Genomic DNA, 22,652 nt, shown 5'->3' on the forward strand with positions numbered 1-22,652 from the left:
TCTCATTAACATCGATTTGTTGGAAATGATGTGTGTGCAGCTGTTGATATTGCAGAGTTATATAGGCACACACTAGTGGATAACTGAAACTATGAACAGCTCAGTTACTTAACCAGAGGTGTTGGTTTATTGAAAGTTAGCAGGTACAGTCATACTCACTGTTACACGCACACTGGTAATGGATCAGAGTGCTGTTCTATACAGCTCACCAACCAGTGAGTGTATGCTTCAAACGGGATGTAGTCGGCATCCCAGCGGGTGGGATGCCGACGGTCTAAATACTGGCAATGAAATCCCGACAGCGTCGAGATCCTGGCACCAGTATCCCGACCACCGGCTCACCCGAAGGGCGGTTAGGGGAGGGTTAGAATTAGGGTGCGGGGAGGTGGAGGTTAGGCACTGTGGGGGAGGTTACGTTTAGGCACAGGGGAGGGAGTGTTAGGTTTAGAGTGCAGGGAGGGGGAGGTTAGGCTTAGGCACCAGGGGGGAGGTTAGGTTTAGGCACCGGGGAGGGAGGGTTAGGGTAGGGGTTAGTGCTAACATGACTGTTGGGATGCCGCTGTCGGTATTCTGACCAGCGGCATTCCGACCGCCGGCAATCCATACCCAACCGCTGCAAATGGCAAGAGGTGCAGGATGCTGGAACAGCTTTATATGCAGGTATTAATCAGGTCTCTCATATGAGCTAAATGAGTGACTACTGTCTCCCTCTATGTCACTTTACACAGCAAAAAACAAGAAAACCCCTCTCCAATCCCCTTTTGTGATCTCAGCGGCCATCTTGGAACAGGGCATGAAGCCTCCCTGGAGGGACAGGAAGACTGACATCTGCGCAGTAGGGCACTCCTTTTTCAACATGATCACCCTATATTAGTTGTTTACAGGGCGCGAGTGAGGATCTCAGCCTGTTTTATATAATTTTCCTATATACTTTAACTCATTTTATTTCTACATTGTTTGTCACTGCCAGTTATATGGTGAACTCTATGTGATACTAATTACTGTTCTTTTCTACCTATATGGGTTATGAATCTATGCATGCTCATTGTTTATCTTGTGACTTGTTTATAAATATGTAGCTTTTGGTAAACTATATACACTTTATATTGCTTTTATTTTGTGTTATTTTTTGAAACATAAGTAATGTTCTTAAAAAAAGAAGATTAAAAGTACTGTATAGGTTGCAAGAGAGATAACTAAATGTCTTGTGTAAATGAGGAGATAGGACATTAACAAAAGCTATTTTAGGAACAGCTACACTGAAAATATAGGAGGGACAGATCTATACAAAATAGCATTGTAAAGAGTCCATTATATTGCGCGGGAAGATGTATATGGAGATGTGATATGGAAGGTGACTGTATGAGCACTAGAAAGGGAGATTTATTTAGAAGGATCTATAAGTAGACTATCCTGTAAAATTGAAGACATAGCACAGTGTTTACTGGGAGCAAAGACATTGTGGTTTGTACTTACTGATTTTTACAGTCTAAATTCTGAAAACATACTGGTGAAATCTCCTCCTTGATATTGATGGGGTTAAATCCATTATTTTTACTAACTCAGGTTTTGTGATTTACTCCAAAAGGGAGGAGACTACTGCACGCCTGTGTATGAGTGTGTATGAGTGGGCGGCCCGAAGGGGGACCCCAGGGAATACACATCACGTTTCATTTTCTCATCTGTGTTGCCAAAACTGTTTAATTTTATTCATGTGCTTGGGATGCAGAGTCAGCATGAAACTCCAGCTTGATTCTGTAACATTCAGCAAGATGATCAAGATAAGATCTGTGGGCTGTATTATTCAGTCCAGTTATGTAGAAGAGACCATCAAGACTTCAAAGTCCCTTCTCTATGAAATGACTTTATACACCTGTGCAGGGCTGGGCTGTGACTCTCTTGGCACCTGTCTAAGGTTCTAGACACATACTCTTTCTGTGTTGTGTTCTTTGTCATACACTGTTGCACAGGTCGCCCATTGCCTGGATCTCACTGCAGCAGACAGCAGGTACAACACCTACTGCCCACAATTTCTGTCCACAGTTTATTATACTATATCACAGGGTAAATGTATGATGCTTTAACAAAAGTGAATTATTCTAACAGTTGTGGTGAGAGGGGTTGTCTCTCACCTGAATTGCCCACATTCTGGCGGAATCAGCTCCCTCCAAGGGAGCCTGGAGTGAAACCTGTGCGTTCTGCATTAGCAGTGGAGGTGTGGAATTCCAGGTTTTCACATTTACACACATACCCATCTGGAATAATCACTGGAGCACAGGAAGGGTTTAAAAGTCTCACACACCTGATGCTCATTGCCCTGATGCTGAGTAGCAGGCAGGAAGTAGGGACACAGAGTTGAAGTGCCAGGGTCCAAGGGCTGTCCCGGGAGAGCCCAAATTGTGGCTGCAAGCCACTGCTGACTGATTAGCACAAAGAGTGCTGAGAATTTTATGTTTGTTTGTTTATTTTATGTTATGTGTCTGGATGTGTGCAGGCCTAAACTCACATATGCTAAAGTGCAGTGTCTGATGCCAATAAAAGACACTGCTTTACCGTGTATCTGCCTGTCTGGATTCCTCATTTCAATACCCCGTGTTACATGGTCTACGTGAGTCATTCATGTCTGTCCCTGTTGCACTGCACTGACCCTTTATAGATCTCTTCCTGCTGAGAAAAGTACTTTTTAGCAATAGAAATTGACCCATCCCAACTCAATATTTTTATATTCCACTTTTGCACCTCTGCTGCACAAGTCCTTTAGCCACTGATACATCTCTTAGGTTTTAATAACTATGGGCCATTTTATTCATTAGGGGCATATTTATACATTTTTGCATTAAAGCCCAAAAAATTTGTATTCCTCACCTTATATCGAAGTGATTTAAAATGCTTTTGTTGGGGGGGGGGTCTTGGCACCCATCACGAGTGGACAGACCCTCTCGGAGCTCCCACATGGGGCTCCTGAGGATTGGGATCCCGGCTATCTCCAGCACCATCTGTCAGCTAACAACGGGCGCCTGAGCTGCGGGAGTGACCCGGGCCACCAGCGAGCTGCATACAGGGTCTGTTTGATGGGGCCTCATCACATGACCATGCCAGTGGCTCCATTCTCCTGTGGTGGGCCCTGCTCCTAAACCCATGTGCTCTCTCACTGGGGGAAGGAAAGGAAGAAAAAAAATGCTTTTTCGGGGTTACATATGTACCAAGAGTGAGACACCGGGACACGGGCTTCAAGAAGGGCCCCTACCGGTGAAGTGATTGCATACATGGTAATTTTACTTCTGGGTTTGGACCCAACTGAGCTACTGCACCAGCAGGATGAGCATGTGCAAGCAGAGAGAGATCCTTCAGTTCCCTACCTGGAAAAAAAATGCATAAATGTAGCCTATAGGCTGTAATTAGGGGTGTGCGACTGGAGCCACCACACAGAGCGCAGGGATTTGTGGACGGCACCATCGCTGCTCCACGGTCTCTGCTTCTGGCTGTCAGGGTGCCTGGAATGGCACCCTGCAGCCAGTATCACTGCAGCAGTATCCAACGTTAATGCTATGTAGATGCTACAGGAAATCAACTTGCCATGTGCACAGCTGCCCAGAGCATCTTGAAGATGCTCCGAGCACTGCTGCACTTCCAGGTGCTGATGGCCCTGCCCCATGTGTGCATTATTCCATATGCAAAGGAGACGGGGCCGGCATAGGGTGCTGCTAAGCCCTGTTACTGCCCTACATAGGCTACATTAGGCTAACACCATCTAAAGACTGTAAGGCGCACAAGTGTGTATACTTGGCCCCACAATAGCGTAGATATATGATAGATGCTTGACAGCGTTAGTACCAAACACATTGCCCAATTCGTAGTAGTTTTTTGTACACTATATAATAATGTAAAGTGGTCATGAGCACAAAGAGCGAATATTTCTGGATAGTTAGTAAATGCTAAAGTTGTGTTTTAAATATACAATGTATTTACATATAATATAAACACAACTACAAAGTAAATTAAATGACATACAGTTTTAGTTTTCCACTCTAAAACTAAATAGCAATCTACTTTCCTGCTATATTTCAAACAGAAATGTCAATTAAGTCATGCAATAGACAGACCATTACGTCATATAATATAGCACTGACGCTTGTAATGTAATGCTATCGGATGCAGGTAGACAGTGTTGCAGAAAAGGAGTATCTGCATCTTAGTGAAGGTCTACTTAGTCATAATTACATCAACATTCCCTTACTGTACACAGACTACGCAAAGAAAAATCTGTGATGTTGGTGGCCAGGAGTTTCCAGCAGAATAGTCCATATGATGCAACTCACAGCCATAGCTAAGAATTGAGTTGCTCCCTAAGATTGACTTTCCCGGGACCTTGATCTATGTGTCATTTAACCAAGCTGCAGGAAATTCTTCTTTAGAGACCTGATAGGAGATCCCTTATAAACGTTTAGCATGTGTCTGTAACATTTAATTGGCTAGCTGGCGAAATCAGTTATGTACAGTAGCAATAAGAGTTGCAACAGTCACATCAATGTCTAAGCAGTTTGAGTCCAGTAGTTTCCTAAGGGTCAAACTCGATATAAGGTGGTAGCTATGGAACTTACAGTGGTAGCTGAACCATATTTGTAAGACAATCAGGACATCAATGAAGATTCTGAGAGGTACCAGCACTCAGAAGGTGTAAACACTTTCAAATCAAAATTCTCATAGGTTAACTAATTGCAAGGTTAATGTAATTGCACATTGTCCATGTGGGATTTTACCTGCTGGGTGAGACAGCTCGTGTAGGAAAAACAACACTCCTGTGATTTTTAGTTTCAGATAATTTGTTATTTATTAACCATTTCTTATATAGCGCAGCATATTCCGTTGCGCTTTACAAATGGAAATAACATTAATAGACCCAAACTGGGTAGTAACAGATGGACATAAAGGTAAGAGGGCCCTGCTAGCAAGCTTACAATCTATAGGGATATAGGTGTTGATACACAAGGATAGTGGCTACATATTGCAAATTGGTCCAGCCAGATTGCAGAGGTTCTTGGTGGACTGTATGATCCAGTCACACAGGAAAGTTGACCTATGGTCAGGAGGATGTGAATTGAAGAAAGAGAAAATATGTGAAGTTAAGTGTAGCGTGTATGAAGGAATGTAATTTAATAAGGAAGCTACGACGATTATGTGGGCGGTTCTGGAATCTGATAAGCTTGTCTGAAGAAGTGCATTTTCAGGGAAACGCTTGAATGTTTGGAGACTAGCAGAAAGTCTTATTGTGCGTGAGAGGGCATTCCACAGCGTGGGTGCAGCCCGAAAAAAGTCCTGTAACTGAAAATGGAAACAAGTAATGCGTGTGGATGAGAGACACAGATCTTGTGCAGAGCGGAGATGTCGGGTTGGAAGATATTTTGAGATAAGTGAAGAGATGTATGTTGGTGCGGTTTGGTTAACAGCTTTATGTGCGAGTGTAAGTATTTTATAGTGAATACCGGTAACCAATGGAGGGACTGACAGAGTGGATCAGCAGACAATGAACGTTTAGCAAGGAAGATCAGCCTCGCAGCTGATTTCATTATGGATTTTAGTGGTGAGAGCCTGTTTTTGGGAAGACCAGTAAGGAGACTATTGCAATAGTCAATGCGGGAAATAATGAGTGCATGGATTACAGTTTTTGCAGTGTCTTATGTAAGATAAGGTCATATTTTAGCTATGATTTTTAGATGTATGTAGCATGATTTTGAGACAGATTGAATTTGGAGAACAAAGGACAGTTCAGAGTCACGGATGACACCTAAGCAGCGGGCTTGTGGGGTGGGGTTGATTGTCGAGTTGTCAACAGTGATAGAGAAATCAGGTTGGTAACTACTATTGGCCGGTGGAAATATGATTAATTCTGTCTTGGATATATTAAGTTTGAGGTGGCGAGATGCCATCCGAGATGACATGGCAGAGAGACATTCAGTGACACAGACCAGCACAGATGGTGACAAATCTGGGGAGGATAGGTAGATTTGAGTATCGTCCACGTACAGATGATACTGAAAACCAAAAGAGCTGATTAGTTTGCCAAGAGAGGTGGTATAGATTGAGAAAAGCAGAGGACCTAAGACTGAGCCTTGTGATACTCCAACTGATAGAGGTAGCGAAGAGGAGGCAGAATCAGAAAAGCAAACAGTGAAAGAGCGATCAGGTAGGTAGGATGAGAATCAAGAAAGGGCTGTGTCTTGAAGACCTAGGGATTGTAGTGTTTGTATGAGAAGATAGTGGTCAACAGTGTCAAAAGCAGCAGAGATATCTAGAAGAATAAGAAGTGAGTAATGGCCTTTAGCCTTGGCAGTGACCAAATCATTTACTCAGGGGAGTAGCGAGGGTGGTTCCAGTGGAGCATGAGCTCCGGGCACCAAAATGGACAGAGAGCGCCATTCAGGGTTCTGGAATTCATGAGGCACTGCACAGTATGACAGCTTCCTGTTAGTTTTATCTAGTTTGTTTGCTCTATATCCTAAATAAGTTATGGATCTGAGATCCTTTTCTATATTTCAAGCTGCCCAGATTGCCTCCCCTCTGAACCTCCCTCCTCTGTGATCTATCACCTCCCCTTTCCTTTCAGATTGATTACATTCACTTCTCACCTCTTTAATTCCCTCCTCTCTCTACCCTGGGATGGGGTCTTTGCCCCTGTCCACTCATTTCTTATTGGCTTCTGTCACCACCCCTCTCTGATCAACTTTTTTGCCCCTCCCCTCTCCTTTTCTTATTTGTTGCTGTCACTGCCCCTCTCTGATTGGCTTTGCCCCTCACCTCTCCTTTCTTATTGCCTTCTGTCACCACCCCTCTCTGATTGTCACTTTCCACTCCCCTTCCCCTGTTTGATCCTTCTCTTCTCATGTATTCATTGTCCTTCAGTGGACTTAAAAGTTACACATCTGAGGTAAAGTCCTAAACCTCAATTATAAGGTGAGATTAAAAAGATCTTTTAAAAACTATTATTAGGAGACCTGAAATAATAATAATGGTGGTAGACAGAACATGATTAGTAGTACTCACATTAATTTAGGTGCAATGTATATTTACGCAGTAGCATAGCTGAGAATGGAGCTTCCCATTGATGTTCCCACTTCAGTGAAAGCTGTTTGAGGCAGTAATTGCAGTAATAAGCTGTGTACTCTGTGGAATCTCACTCTTGCACATGTATTCTGTCAATTTAAGTTAAATGATCAGAATATATAATACAATCTCCTCTATTGAATAATAACAATGATTCAAAGGTGCAAAAGTCAGATCCTAGGTGCTATACATAAATAAAGCAGTGACAAAGCAGCTACCCCTTAATATCAGATTCTATTGCCCCAATGAGACCTCCATGCCCCAGCATGATAATGTCACTGCTGTTTTTCTCTTCACTTCAATATTTCCACGCAGGCTGGCCATACCCCACTGGCACAGTTCAGTACAGGGGAGGGGGGGGGGGGTGCTATGACATGCACTTTCTCCGAGTGCTATGGTTCCATGCTACTCCTCTGTATTTACTACCTTAGTCAGTACTGTCTCTGTGGTATGTTGGGAACGAAAGCCTGACTGAAGTGGATCCAATAAGTTGTGCGAGTTAAGAAAGTGTGTGAGGCGAGTGTAGGCAAGCCTCTCCAGTAGCTTGTAGGGGCACGGGAGCTGGGAGATAGGATGGTAATTTGAGAGAGAGTTAAGCTGGGTACACACTGACAGATACAGTGGCCGATCAATTGATCGCCCAATGTATTTGCTGCCCGTCGGGCAGTGTGTACCCGCGATATGTCGGTGAACATCGGCGTTCACCGACATATCGCATTGGCTGTGCTGCACACATATATGTCCATCGGCAGGTGTGTATGAGTGGTCTGCAGACCGCTCGTACACACACAGCCACAGCCGTGGGGAGGGGGGAGGGACACACCCCTGTCTGTCGGGACACGCCCCTGACATGCCCCCTGGTCGCCAGGACCTGTGGGCAGACACAGATGTTGGTTGTTCAGTGTGTACGAACAACCATCATCTCTAGATATATCTGCAGATCACTCGATCTGCAGATATATCTGTATAGTGTGTACCCACCTTTAGGGTCAGAATTTTGTTTGGTCAAAATGGGAATAATCACTGCATGCTTGAACAGTGATGGAAAGATACCAGTAGAGAAAGAGAGATTATAGATTTTAGTTAAGGTTGTGATAAGCACAGGGGACAGAGCTTTACTGATTTGTAAGGGTATAGGCTCCAGAGGAGAGGAAGTAGAGTAGGAGAATGAGAAGAGTGTAGATATTTCATCTTCATTTGTGGGGTCAAATGAAAAGAATGTGCCAGTGGGTTCTGGTAGCAGGTGACTGGCTGGGGAAGAGCCCCCCATTTAATTTAGGATATTATCAATCTTGTCCTTGAAATAGGAAGCAAGATCTTGTGCACTGATAGTAGCAGGTGGGCTAGGTGAGGGAGGGGTAAAAAGTGATTTAAATATATTAAAAAGTCACTTGGGGTTAGAGGCTTGGGCAGAGATGAGAGATTGGAAATATGTTTAGTAGTGTCCAGAGCATTACGATAAGAGTGGTAGATAGTCTCATATGTGAGGAAGTCATTTGGATTACGAGATTTACGCCACTGATGTTCTACTTTATGTGAGAGTTTTTGTAGGTGTCTTGTTAATTTGGAAAGCCACGGTTGACATCTAAGTCTACATGGAGTGTGATGGGTAGCTGGAGCCACTTCATCAAAGGCTATTTCTAGGGTCTGGTTCAGGTGTGATACAGCAGTCTCAGGAAAAGTGAATGTAGAAATTGGTGAAAGCAATTGTTGCAGAGAGGTGACTAGTTGTTGAAAATTAATAGCATTATTATCTCTGCGGGTTTGAGGAGGCTTGGATGAATTGATTGCCATAGAGGTTGACGTAATGGAGGAGAGTGTGCAAGTAATCAGGTTGTGATCTGAGAGAGGGAAAGGAGCGTTAGTGAATTCAGAAACTGAGCATAGTCTGGTGAATACAAGATCAAGGCAGTGGCCATCCTGATGAGTAGAGGATACAGTCCAGTTTAAAACCTTCCTTGCTGTAGGCTGTCCAAAAGTGGCCATCCCTTTAATCAACTTAGTAAAGAAACCAATTTAAAGAGCAGGGTCCCTGAGATGATAGAAAACACCTGGGCCAGTGCTGCCGAGGATGAGAAGCCACCTTCCTAAACTGGCAGCCCAAGCGACCTTAATGGGGTCTTTACATGCTTGACCTGGTCTCCTTGTACTGGTGCCTGATAGATCTCTCAGTCGCCATGCCTGGCTGGGACACAAGGAAGCTGACACAGAAATCCTCTCTAGACCACATTACTAGAACAGTGAGACCATTTTGTTCATCTGCCCCTTTTAAATAAAAGGCTTGAGTATTGCTTTATATCACAAAATATTCTCTGATATTTATTTGTCAATTAGTCTTCACTATAAATTCACTGTATAGGTTTGCAATAGTCACCAGCAATAGCTGTGCATTACAATTGTTCCTGCAAAAATAAAACTTTCCCATTGATGTAATAATGCGAAGTAATTTCTGTATATACTTTTGATTTTGTTTATAAGTTGCTATAAAATATGTCCATCATTAATAAAATAAATAATTACTGCTATTTTGCAGGAAGATGAGCAAGAAGCACAAGAATGCAAAGAATGCAATTCCTCCCTCTTGTATCACATGGGTATGTGGCATTTTCCTGGGGTCAAGATTAGTTCTCATTAGTGATCCCTGGGATACTAATTTCCTGTGATAAGAAGGTGTCTTTAGTCTGTGACCACTGTCCTTGTTGCCTAAGAACCCAATGTTATTTTCTACAGAGATTATACCCAAGTAGAATGGTTCCGTTGACCCTTTGTCATTCCGAGTCCACGGAATGCAGAATATTGCAAACATCTTCAGGAACAGTATATAGCGCAGACATTTAGAGACACAACACAGATAAACTTAACATTGATACTAAATACTGGCGGCATATTTTGTTTAATAACACAGTGATATTTATGAATATGCCGCCTGTGTTTAACATTACTTACTCATCTGGCAAGGTCCAGTTTCTTCCTCCACCTTGAAGGTGTCCTCTGCGTACTGCTGCCAGTGCCTGGTTGTCAACTAATGCGCATATGTAATGGCTGCATGCATGCGCATTATGCTTCAACATTGGCGGGGGAAACAACAAAGCCTGGCAGGCTTAGCTGAAGCCGAAAGGACTCTGGACTGTACTGCTAATGCAATGTGTAGATGGCATAGGTGATACAGTCACAAACAGCGATAGGCTGAATGCTATCCCTTTAGTGAGAGCCCCCTTAATTACTCATTCAACCAAATTGAATTAATAATTGGGTTCAACACAATCAGGCTTTATTACTACTGCTAGCCTTGTTGAATCTAAACTTAAATATAAACTTTCCAGCAATGTGCAGATGGCTGAAAGGTATCAGCAAGCAGCATAGTATGCCGCGATCAAATGAAATTCCAGAAGATATGAGAGAGAACGTTACTGAAATCTATCAGTCTGGAGAGGATTACAAAGCCATTTCTAAGGCTCTGGAACATCAGCAAATCACAGTGAGAGCTATTATCGCCAAATGGAGAAAACTTGGAACAATGGTGAATCTTCCCAGGAGTGGCCGACCTACCAAACTTGCTCCAAGAGCTAATCTGCTCATTCAGGAAATCACAAAAGAACCCAGACAAACATCTAAGGAGCTGCAGGCTTCACTCACTTCAGTTAATGTCAACGTTCATGATTCCACCATAAGAAAGAGACTGGGAAATAAGTATCCATGGAAGAGTAACAAGGCCAACATTAATACTAACCAAGAGGAACATAAACATAATTCTTTGGACTGATGAGTGAAAAATGGAAGATTTTGGAAAACGTGGGTCCCATTACATCTGGTGTAAAGCTAACACTGAATTCCACAATAACAACATCATACAAATAGTCAAAGGTGGTAGTATGTGTGTGTGTGTGGGGGGGGGTGTGGGGATGTGTTGCTGCTTCAGGACCGGGGCAGCTTGCCTTAATTGATAGAATCATGAATTATACTTTCTACCAATAATGTCCAGGTCATCAGTCTGCGAAGTGCAATTGGGTTATGCAGCCAGACAATGATGTAAAGCACAAGAGCAAGTCCACCTCTGAATATTTCAAAAGAAACAAAATTAAGGTTCTGGGGTGGCCTATTCGAAGTCCTGAATCAAATTGAGATGCTGTGGCAGGACCACAAATGGGCAGGTTCATGCACAAAAACCCTCCAATGTGGCTGGATTAAGCAATTCTGCAAAGGCGACTGCCCCAAACTTCCTCCACAGCGATGTGACAGACTGATCTCCAGTTATCGGAAGTGATTGGTTGCCATTGGATAACTTTTTTCCTTGAACAAATTAATAATAATTTTAAAAACTGTATTTTGCTTTTACCCAGGGTATCTTTATCTTATAATCAATTTTGTTTGAAGATGTGAAACACTTAATTGTGGAAAATATGCAAAAATAGACGAAGAAATCAGGAAAAGGCCAGAAACGTTTTCACGCCACTGTGTCCTTCGATTGATATGTACAGTAAAATAAAATAGATTTATGCAGCCCACATTTGTACTTACATCTCACTCTAATGCAGGCCCAAATACAAAAGCACTAACTATCAGGTTACACAGCTCTCTGATTTAAAAGCAGACATAGCAAATGAAATATCAGCATGGGGGTCAGGTGGTCTTCAACCCTAAAGCGGAAATAAATGACTTATAGAACCATCCCTGGAGGAATTGGACATTACTACTACTTCTTAGGGGCATATTCAATTAGCCGCGGGGTTTCACCGGCGGCTAATTGTCGCGCTGGACGGGAATCAATTAGCGGGGATTCCACTCGCGGGTGTCCCTGAGACCCCGTGCGCGAGTCCCTGCTGTTCGATTTTACCTCGCACCTCATGTAGGTGTTAGGTAAAATCACGTGAGGCTGCCGTATTTGGCCTCACGCGAGAGGTTAATACACACTGATTCCGCAGTTCTCGCGGAATCAGTGTGTTCTCACGCAGGAGTCCCGCTCTAATGACGCGGGGAAATAGCTATTTAATTGAATAGCTAAACCCCGCATCGCGGGACTTTTGCCTGTAAATTAGCCGCGGGTGAAACCCCGCGGCTAATTGAATATGCCCCTTATTGTACATACCTTCGGTAACCTTTACACGGAACACTGGAGAAACTCACAAAAGTTGCAATATGGGCCTGCTTCAATCACATCTATCAACTCAGTTTATTCTTCAAGGGAGTTAGTGTAATCCTGTCATACGTTTCTTAGTCTTAGTAGCTGTATTTCAAAAGACACACTAAATTGGCTCTCCGCTCCCAAAACATTTATGTTTCTGGTAATAGAGATGTAGGACTTTTTATCCAGAAAATTTCATAATAAATTAAATACTTGATGATGTTCATGCCAACACAAAGGGGTCTATTCATGATGTTAATTATTGGGGTTCGAACGGACCCTAATAATTAACATTCTAACTCGCCGTGGACGCCGGAGAAATTCATCAGTGTTTCGGCGCGGAGACATCTGATCCCAAAATCATCTGTCCCCACGAGCGTCTTCACTGCTCCTTTTGGAGGTGACGCATGTGCACAAGAGCCCCGATGCCCGGCGGAATGAGCCAGGCAGTGACAGAGGGTTCCAAAAGGATGCCTGTTCGCAACCCAGGTCTCCTTCTCATAGGGAAGGAGCGGGTTGCAATATACAAGCGGGAGCAAACGCCATCTGAAGATGTTCATGTTTGCCACAAAACTGTTAAAACAACAATAAAATGTTGCCTGTTTGTAGCTTAAATTGAAACTTTCCATAGTGTTTTAACATTTAATTGTCATAACCAACATTGCTGTGTACCAAGGTCACTTGACCTACTGTTTGCCTCAGATACTGTAAGTGTATGGAAGTTGAATACGTTTGAGCCTCTTCTGCTGTGCGTGAGTCGACATCACCAGGTGCAATCTAGCTAAATCATGTTAAAATATATATATAACAAGCGCTAAATAAGTAAAAGTAAGAGAAACAAATGCAAAAATAATAAAATAAATAATGTTTACAGCCCCTTTGGGGTAGTGTGTTTGGAGCAGGTTGAAGGGAATGGGGACGCTATTTCCGTGTCCACACAAAAAGTTCCAGATCTTGGCTTGGTGAGTGATGATCTAATGCTTTCCCTACCTCTAAGTCTGCTGTCCTCGCAGACCGGGGATCTCTGCCAGCCAGATAGTGTGTTGCCGTGGCGCCGCTTGATGACGTCAGACGCCCGGACCTCGAGATCATCACTCACCAAGCCAAGATCTGGAACTTTTTGTGTGGACACGGAAATAGCGTCCCCATTCCCTTCAACCTGCTCCAAACACACTACCCCAAAGGGGCTGTAAACATTATTTATTTTATTATTTTTGCATTTGTTTCTCTTACTTTTACTTATTTAGCGCTTGTTATATATATATTTTAACCATTTACCAATTTTTATCAAGCTGCTCACATTACCCCCCTTTCTTACATAGTGCAGATTATTGTTTTTTTATCTTATTCAGCTAAATCATGTGCAAATCCACTGGAACGTGGTCAAACCATTTCGTGATGCTCAAATTTGTTTTTAAGTCGATTTAAAGTTTGAGTATTTTCACTGTTTTTATTTTTAAACTGAAAGCTTCCACTTTTTTTTACTGCATATAGTTAGGTCTTAAATATATATTGCTAATAGATCACTTTAAATATATCATTTTAAATAAACCCTTGAAGCACACCTTTTCAGTTATGCTTCCCAGCCCTACTCTTAATTCCTCTCTCACTCCCCCACCCTCCCAACTTGTCTCCTTTCCAATTCACCCTCCATCTGTTCATGCCTTCCCCTTAGAATGTAAACTCTTGGGCAGGGCCCTTCTCCTTCTTGTTCTTCCCCTAGCCTGTCCATGCTACCAGTGCTCCTGGTCTTTTGTCTCCTTGTCCATTTCAGCGTCTCTGAAGCTGGTTGCTTGACCGTGAGATGGGTATGGGATTATGTTGTGCCCTCACCCCCTATTATTCACAACTGCCCCACTGCCTGCTCCCACAAACTACAGCGAGCTGCCCTACCCTTGCCCCTGGATTCATGCCTCTTTGTATATGGCTTATTTTTCAATATTCGCTAATGCTGTATTATTTTAAAAAGCACTACATATTTCTATTAATGTTTTGCCAATTAGGGCTATTTCAATAATAATATTAACATATTGTTTCAATTATCAACACCTCTATTTCTTTTTATATGTAAGGAACATGAGAGCTTGATGATCAAGTTAACAATAGTTCAATCCTCAAAGTAATTGTTACTACAAGGTAGATGTACTAAGCGCTGGAAAGTGATAAATTGGAAAGTAATAAACTACCAACCAATCAGCTCCTGTCATTTTACAGGCTGTGTTTGAAAAATGATAGGAGCTAATTGGTTAGTAGTGTATCACTTTCCAATTTATCACTTTCCAGAGCTTAGTACATCTGCCCTTATATTGTGTGATGAGATAATAAACTGTTTAATGTGACAAGTGAGAGGTTCACTCCTTGGGTGATATATTTTTCAGCCCTCTGCCATAAATACGTTCTAATTAATGATACAACAGCTCAATATTCCTTATATGCTGTTCACTCTCTCTGTTTGTCCATAAATGTTATTCTTTGCTGGGACTTAATAGACTCATCATTTACACATTTTATAATGGTGCATCATCGCCATAAACTTTCACCTCTGTAATAGTTTACAATGTCTCTGGAATGTCATGTAGCTGACTGAGAAATGAAAGATACATATTAGGATGACTCTGACATCCCCTCACATAGAGAAAGTGGCGGGAAGGCTAGATAAAGAGGAGAGTGATGGATGAAGACTCAAACACCATGGAATGTGTACAGTAGCAGGCAGTATATTTGTAACACCTAAGCTCCATTACAAATTATTTATTTTGTCATAGAAACCAAAGGGCTCTAACAATATTCCCTTTAGTATAAAATATTGTTCTTTTGAGATTCCATAATTTATAAATATAAACCAGTGATGGGATGGGTACGGGATGCCGGTGCTCACGATCCCGCCGGTCAGAATCCTGACAGGGTTAGGATACCGACATTTGTCGATATCCTAACCCTCCCCCTTTCCCTACCCTAACCCTCCCTCCGCGGCAGTCACGTGTGGTGAGGTAAATGGCTGGGGAGGTACTGGCTAGTATCACAGGCAGGGTTCATGTGGGCATTAGACAAAGGTGCAGCAGTATATAGTGCTGGATTTGGCGAGTTTTGATCACGGATGTGCGGAAAAAGGTAGACAGGGGAGGCAGTGCCTCACTTCCATACAATTTTTACTCCAGAGTTTTGACTATAAAAATTATCTGAATAATACAGAAGATTTATTATAAATAGATATTTTTTTATAATTTTAATAGTAAAAACTGTGGAGTATACCTAAGTATGACAGGAAAGACTCTGCTTCACCTGACCGCACATCACTGCTCCCTGGTGCCTGAACCAATCCTCCCCCTAGTGCCTAAACCTAACCACCCCCTCCCTGCACCCTAAACATAACCCCCCCCCAGTGCCTGACCCTAACCTTCTCTCTAGTTCCTAACCCTAGCCCCAAACCCGAATGCTTAACTTCGGGATTCCGGCGGTCAGTACGACGGCACATTTTGACCACGTTCCACCAATGATGCCCTTGTGTTAAGTCACCCATAGGTTTTATTATTTACACTTAACTAAAATAAAATAACGACACGGACAACTGTATAAGTTTGGAAAAAAGGAGGTCACAGCCAAATTTATTGATTGACTTGAAATTATTGATTAATCAGAGCAATGGTGGTGAAACTACTGATTGGCCAGCTAAGTCCACTGACAACTAAGTACACCATTCACAATCTAAAACAAATTAACCAGTAACAACCAGCTTTGCTTCAATGAAAACCAGGTGCTTATATCCTCTCCAGCTTATGCAGGCTTTCGAGTGTATTAATGTTTGCATGTCCCCTAAAAGCCCAATGATTAGACTGGTTCCTAGAGAATTGACAGGTGTATTATTAGAGAGTGAATTGTTTCAATGTGATGTGCCACCGGACTGCCGCCACACATATCAACATCACCAGCACTGTGCACTGCGCATATGTGAACTGGGGTTTTATGTGTGGCATAATATGAACTGGTGGCACCACAGTGTGTTTAACATGTAGTGCTGGGAGAGTTCATACATTATACTTTTTAATAGCATTGCCAACATATCTTATTGTCACACAAATATGGGTAAGTGGGAATGGAAGAAAGGTCACACCAAGGACTGATATTCAAAACATCATGAATTCTCAAATAACCCTTAAATTCCTATTGCTATTATAAATCAATGATCAAATAAGTGGTGCTACTCAAGGACATTATACATTATTTCAAAAAAGGAGCGAAGGGAAGACCCCCTATATGAGTGCACTATTACTTATAATAAAAAATAAAATATAACCTTTATTATAATTCTTAAAATACACCCTTGGGTGAACAAACACATCAATATACAAAACATGCAATATTACATATAACAGAACATATAAAAAAATATGTGTGCTAAGTCCTATATATTTGTCACATATACACTTGATAGTGTCCCTTTGTGTACCTATTAAATTTATTATGCTCCTAAATTCAATGACAGTTTGAGATGTTCTCAAATTATTGGCTGCATAATAGAGAGTATCTGCAATTAGTTTAACCCACGTGTGTACGTCTCATTTGAGAAGATCCAGTTATAATCATGTGTGCTTACAAATCTAATATATCAACCAAAATCAACGTGGTGTTGTGGAAACACAATTACAAACAGAGAAATGGTCTATAATGTGTTACATCATAATATAACACCCTAGTAAGGGGATTCATTTGGTTGATATATTAGATTTGTAAGCACACATGATTATAACTGGATCTTCTCAAATGAGACATATACACGTGGGTTAAACTAATTGCAGATACTCTCTATTAAGCAGCCAATAATTAGAGAACATCTCAAACTGTCATTGAATTTAGGAGCATAATAAATTTAATAGGTGCGCAAAGGGACACTATCAAGTGTATATGTGACAAATATATAGAACTGAGCACACATATTTTAATATGTTCTGTTATATGTGTTTGTTCACCCAAGGGTGTATTTTAAGAATTATAATAAAGGTTATATTTAATTTTTTATTATAAGTAATAGTGCACTCATATAGGGATTCTTCCCTTCTCTCCTTTTTTTAAATATCTTACTGACAATTTAATTGTTAGGGGCCCCCTCAAGTTAGTTGCCCTGGGGCCTCCACGACCATTTATCCTACTGTAACAGTGTATCACCTTGATCACCGTGATGTACCATCAATTTACAGAAGCCAAACTTTAGTACTTTTCCTGTGCACTTATATGGGACGTGAGACAAAATCAGCGAAGTTACTAGTTGCGAAGTGCCTTTGCCAGACCGTTCACTAGTCCCTTTGTAGTCATTACACTGAATCAAATCCAACCTCTGATTAAGAGTGCTGATCTTAATCAGGATTATTAAAAAGTATGTTTGCAGGAATGTGCTGTTGCTATGGAAAACTCGCAGATTATCATTATTATAATTTGGTAATAAATATATAGAAAACCAATTGCGATCCACACTACCTCGGGCAGCTTGAGACAAATGGGGATATTCACTAATCACTTTGAACTTACAAACATAAAACAAGTCCCAAGCGCTCCAGGTAGCAGGGTTTATACCAATATCTCTTTGGCAAATCTTGTTACAATTGTCTAAAATATACCAGTCTTGATAGTTCTCAATCCAAATAAATAAAAATGTCCAAGTTTAAAAGTACTTCCTGAGATAACCTGCTTACTCCAATTCTCCTAGTGGCCGCTCTTCACAATGGCTCTCCTTCTGTGCGCAAAGATTCTCAGCACATACTGTATATATGTAAAACAAAAGAAGGGATGCCACCATAGTGTAAAACCACTCCCATTTATTATAATTAATATACAGATAAAAAATGGCTGCGTACCGTTTATGACCTTTTAAGAAAGGTACAGTATCCAAAATATAGGGGTATTTTGCTCCCCCTATAGAGCAATACCTTTCCAAGTACAGGTAATCATCAGGCAGCAGTCACCATACAGAAAATCACCACCATGATTATAATTTCCCTACCCTGAGTTTAAAACTGGGCAGATTGTGGCCAGAGACTTTCTAAGCCCAAGTGTCACTTTAGGTGCACGTACTATGGAAAATTTATTTAAACAATTCTCAATTGGATGTTTTTCTTCATCATTAATATTGATTATATTTTCAAAAATATATAGAGTAAACATGGGATGAGGGGTTCAGAAAAAGAAGAGGGGAGGGAAGAGGAGGGGCAGTAGGAATGTACATCTGGGATTACAAAGCAAAATGAACATAGAATTAAACATTTGTACAAAGAGGAAACATATGGTAAAACATGCATCCAGTAGGGTTATATTAGAGATTTATATATGACCAAGGAAATATATGGGAAAAGCAGACATCAACCAATCAAAGGACATGTCTTCTAAAGTTAAGACCGAGGAATACCCACACCCTCATCAGTAGTAAACCCATCCAATGGAAACCATCTCATCAATGGGGATTGTGCAGAAGAGCAGTAATGGACTGAAAATTATAATGGACCTTAGCTATAATCTTTGCAATGAAAGGTAGGTAATGGGACTCCCAATTTTGAGCAATAGCCACTCTTGTGGCTACCAAAATGTGGCACAGGATGTACCACTCATGCTTTGGAACCGTAGGACCAACCCTGGGTCAGGTTCCACAGTCAAACAGAGAACTGACGAAATTAATTTAAAAACATTCATCCGAAATGCGGAAATGCCCGTACAATCCCAGAAAATATCGGTACAATGTGCCAATGGCACCACAATTACACCAGCAAATTGTTCTGTTTCCAAATATAATCCGACCTGACCTGCCGCATTTGTATACAGAAGTTAAGAGACAAAAAAAGAACAGTACTCCCCCTTTAGGGGCACTAATCCATCATGAGTGATTCTGAGGTATGTATTAAAAAAAACAACTTAACGTTTAATGTAGTATATTAAAAATTAAAAGAAAAAAAAACACATAAATACAACACAGTTAAAACAGAAAAAAAAATAATAAAAATGACTTGAATAAATATTTAGGGGCCTATTCATCATTACTAAACTTTCCCTGGAGGTAATTAGATTTAGAACTCGCATGGAGTTCTACCTAATTACCAGAGGAATTCATCATTCCTCCTCCCTATAACTATCTATTCCGAAAAGCTGTCATTTTTGCGATGACAGCTTTTCAGAAAATAGATAGTTATCCCTGTCTACACTAACTTACCGCAGCTGGAAACAGTGCTGCACATGCGCTGTTAAATTTGTTAACCCAGCGCTTGTGCAGCACTACCTACACATGCGGTAAGTTTGTGTTCCCCCCCTCCGCTCACCTGCCCCCCTCCCCCAGCTCACCTCCCCCCCCTTCTGCACTTACCTGTCCGCGCAGCAGTCTCCGGCTCCGTCCTGCTGGTCTGTCACATGGTCTCCCAGCAGACCACAGTACAGATTAGAAATAAAATAAAAAGTTTTCTTTTTTCTCTAATCTTTATTGTGTTCTGCTGGGAGAACACAGTGTCCGAGCAGCCTCCGGAGCCAGAGGACGCACCAGACCGCCGGAGGAAGATGCCGGGGGAACTGTCCAGCTGGAAGCAGGTAAGTTTCACCTGCTATTCGCCACCTCATAGTGGCGGATAGTACCTCCATCAAATTCCGAAAATTCATCATTTTGATGAATACCATAATTTCCACATCCCCATACTAATGTATGGGGAGTGTGGAAATTAACGCAGGGGGACTTAGCAAGGAGATGTCAGTGATATCTCCTGTGCTAAGTGGCTTCATGAATACTAAAATAACGTTATTTAAGGAAAATGTCCTTAAAAACGTTAATTTAGTGTTGATGAATAGGCCCCTTAATCATCTTGTTTGAAAAATTCAGAGTCTCACAGTTGCTGAAATAATACATCAGTCAGACCCTACCAATGTAAATATGATAATATTATTTAAATTGGGAAGAGTAGGCAAACATATAATGATTTATACACAGTATAATCAACAAATTTGTTGAAAAATAGTTCAATACTATCCCCTGGCGAACAAATATATAAGATATTATTGTATATAAATCATATAAAGATGCTGAATCGCACCTTATGCTGGTTGTACTAGTGTATGGGGGTAGAAAAAAAACAAGTGGCATCTGCTATTGGGCCGTCCTATCAAACCTCTGTTTGTTACTCTGTATTGCAAACAGATAACAGAGATTTGATAGGACGACCCAACAGCAGATGACACTTCTGATACAAAAGAATAATTCTCTTTCATGATTTACTCTTTGTGAATAAGTTTAAGTTTCAGCAGAGAACTGTACCTGGTCTTAATTATATATAATACTGTTCTGCTGAGATTTTCATTGCTTATTTGAGGCCAATACCATTGATTGGCTGCATTGATTACTGTAATTTTGATATTGCCGTGGTGACCGCTGTCTGTTTATATTTGGGAACTGCTCCTATTGCATATCCATCTTATCTCCTTGTTTGGATTTTTCACATGAGGTTTTCTGATCAGTGCTCAGGTCTTGTCATTTACCCCCTTCCCACCACACTCTTCCGCAATTGTAATCAATTATTTGTCAGGCAGGAGATAGGGGATAGTGCGGAAAATGCAGGGCCGGATTAAGGCCCACATGGGCCTGGAGCTGAAAATGTTCAAAGGCCTATACTGAGAAGGGGAAGAGCTGTGATTGGTGCTGTGTGAGTGTGTTCAGAGTCTCCTTGGTGTGTGCACCCCCTACACTATGGGCAATACATAGAAATAGAAAAATTGCAATAGAAAAACTATTTAAATACTTAAAATGTATGGCCAGTTAGGCAGCTGGTAATCATGCTGTCATGTTGATGGGCCTATTTTTATGTGGAGGCCTGGAGCTGTAGCTCCATCCGCCCCATTGTTAATCTGGCCGTGGGAAAATGTACATTCATTTGGTGACAATGACATCTTAAAGGCTGCCGTGTGACCCAACCAGGAGACCCCAGGGTTGGAGGTTTATTTTTTTTATTCATTAATAGGTGCAGTTACCTAAGAAAAGCAGATGTATGTACCTTCCCTGTTCCTGCATTAGCATAGTTTGAGCTTGTCTTATATGAACAGATAAAATGCGGCTCTTTGTTTTAAAGTGAGTATGCAAATACCACTGTTCCTTCTGCTGTCTATATTAAGGCTCAGACAGGGACTAATAACACATATGATGGAAGCATAATTGGAAAATAAATGCTGCTATAATCAAAACTATGTCTAAAGGTGCATACACACACAACGATTTTTTGAACGATTATCGTTAAACGATATCATTTAACTATAATCGTTTGTAAAAATCGTTCACTTTCTGAGTCAAACGATGAACGATTTTCGTTCATGCGCGTTCACGTTTGTAGTTTGTAGTTTGTAGTTCAGTCAGACTTGTCAACTCAACGATTTTCAGTAAGGTAATATGCAAAAATCGTTTGTAGTTCTAAAAAATCGTTCATTACATTTAAATGAACATAGTAAATGAACAACTTTAGTAAATGATTTTAGTTAATTTTTTCAAGGGAGAAAATCGCTTACTAAAATCGTTCATTAACTAAATCGTTGTGTGTGTATGCAGCTGTATTAATATTTGCTAGTCTTTAAAATACACTGTTGATCAATCTTATACCATGTTGAATTATAAAATATTTTTACATTTGACATGTGTCTATCTGGATTTACAGGGCCATTTTTGAGGTACTGTACTAGATAAGAAGAGATTGCTTAATGGTCTTTTTACAAGCTATAATACTTTGCTATTTTAATCGTAAATTTTCTTTTGTACTGATGAAATAAACTTACATTCTAAAATCCATCTGAGTGTACATTAATGATGTTTAATATTCTTCTGTACCATAGGGCCGTATTCAATTTGAGGCGAAAAGTCCATTTCTGCGTGTTTTTGGCGGAAACTTTTCGCCGATGACGTCATTTTCGCCTGTTTGACTTTTACCCCGTATTCAATTTGAAGGACTTTCCGCCTAGGCGGAAAGTCAATGCAATGTAATAGGCAGAAAAGTTTTGCCTATGAATGGGAGGCGGAAAAAAGTGCAGAATTGGGGTTTTGGGGTGCAACGTTGCGGGAACACCCGTGCAACCTTCAGACAGTCCCCCAAAGTTAATCTGTGTAAAAGAAAACCCAAAAAACTTAAGAACACCCCAAAAAATTACTTTGAAAAAGGAGACGAAAAAAAAAAAGTTGGGGTACAGACTTAAAAACTAGCAAACTTGACTCTGGGAGGGGGTCCCCAAGTATGCCCCAGGTGTTTTTTTGATTGCAGGTGTTTGCGACAGGTGGATTTTTCATGATTTTTACAACTTCACTTTAGCAACTTTTAAATATGCTGGCCCCCATTTTCAAGTACCCCAAATTTGCTGGGATAACTTATTTTCTGGAAAAAAACTCCTAAATACTATTCTGCACCACGTATAGAAAAACGCTATTTATCAA

Source organism: Taudactylus pleione, unplaced genomic scaffold (assembly GCF_031769625.1).
Source record: "Taudactylus pleione unplaced genomic scaffold, aTauple2 ptg000105l, whole genome shotgun sequence".
Taxonomy (NCBI): Eukaryota; Metazoa; Chordata; class Amphibia; order Anura; family Myobatrachidae; genus Taudactylus; species Taudactylus pleione.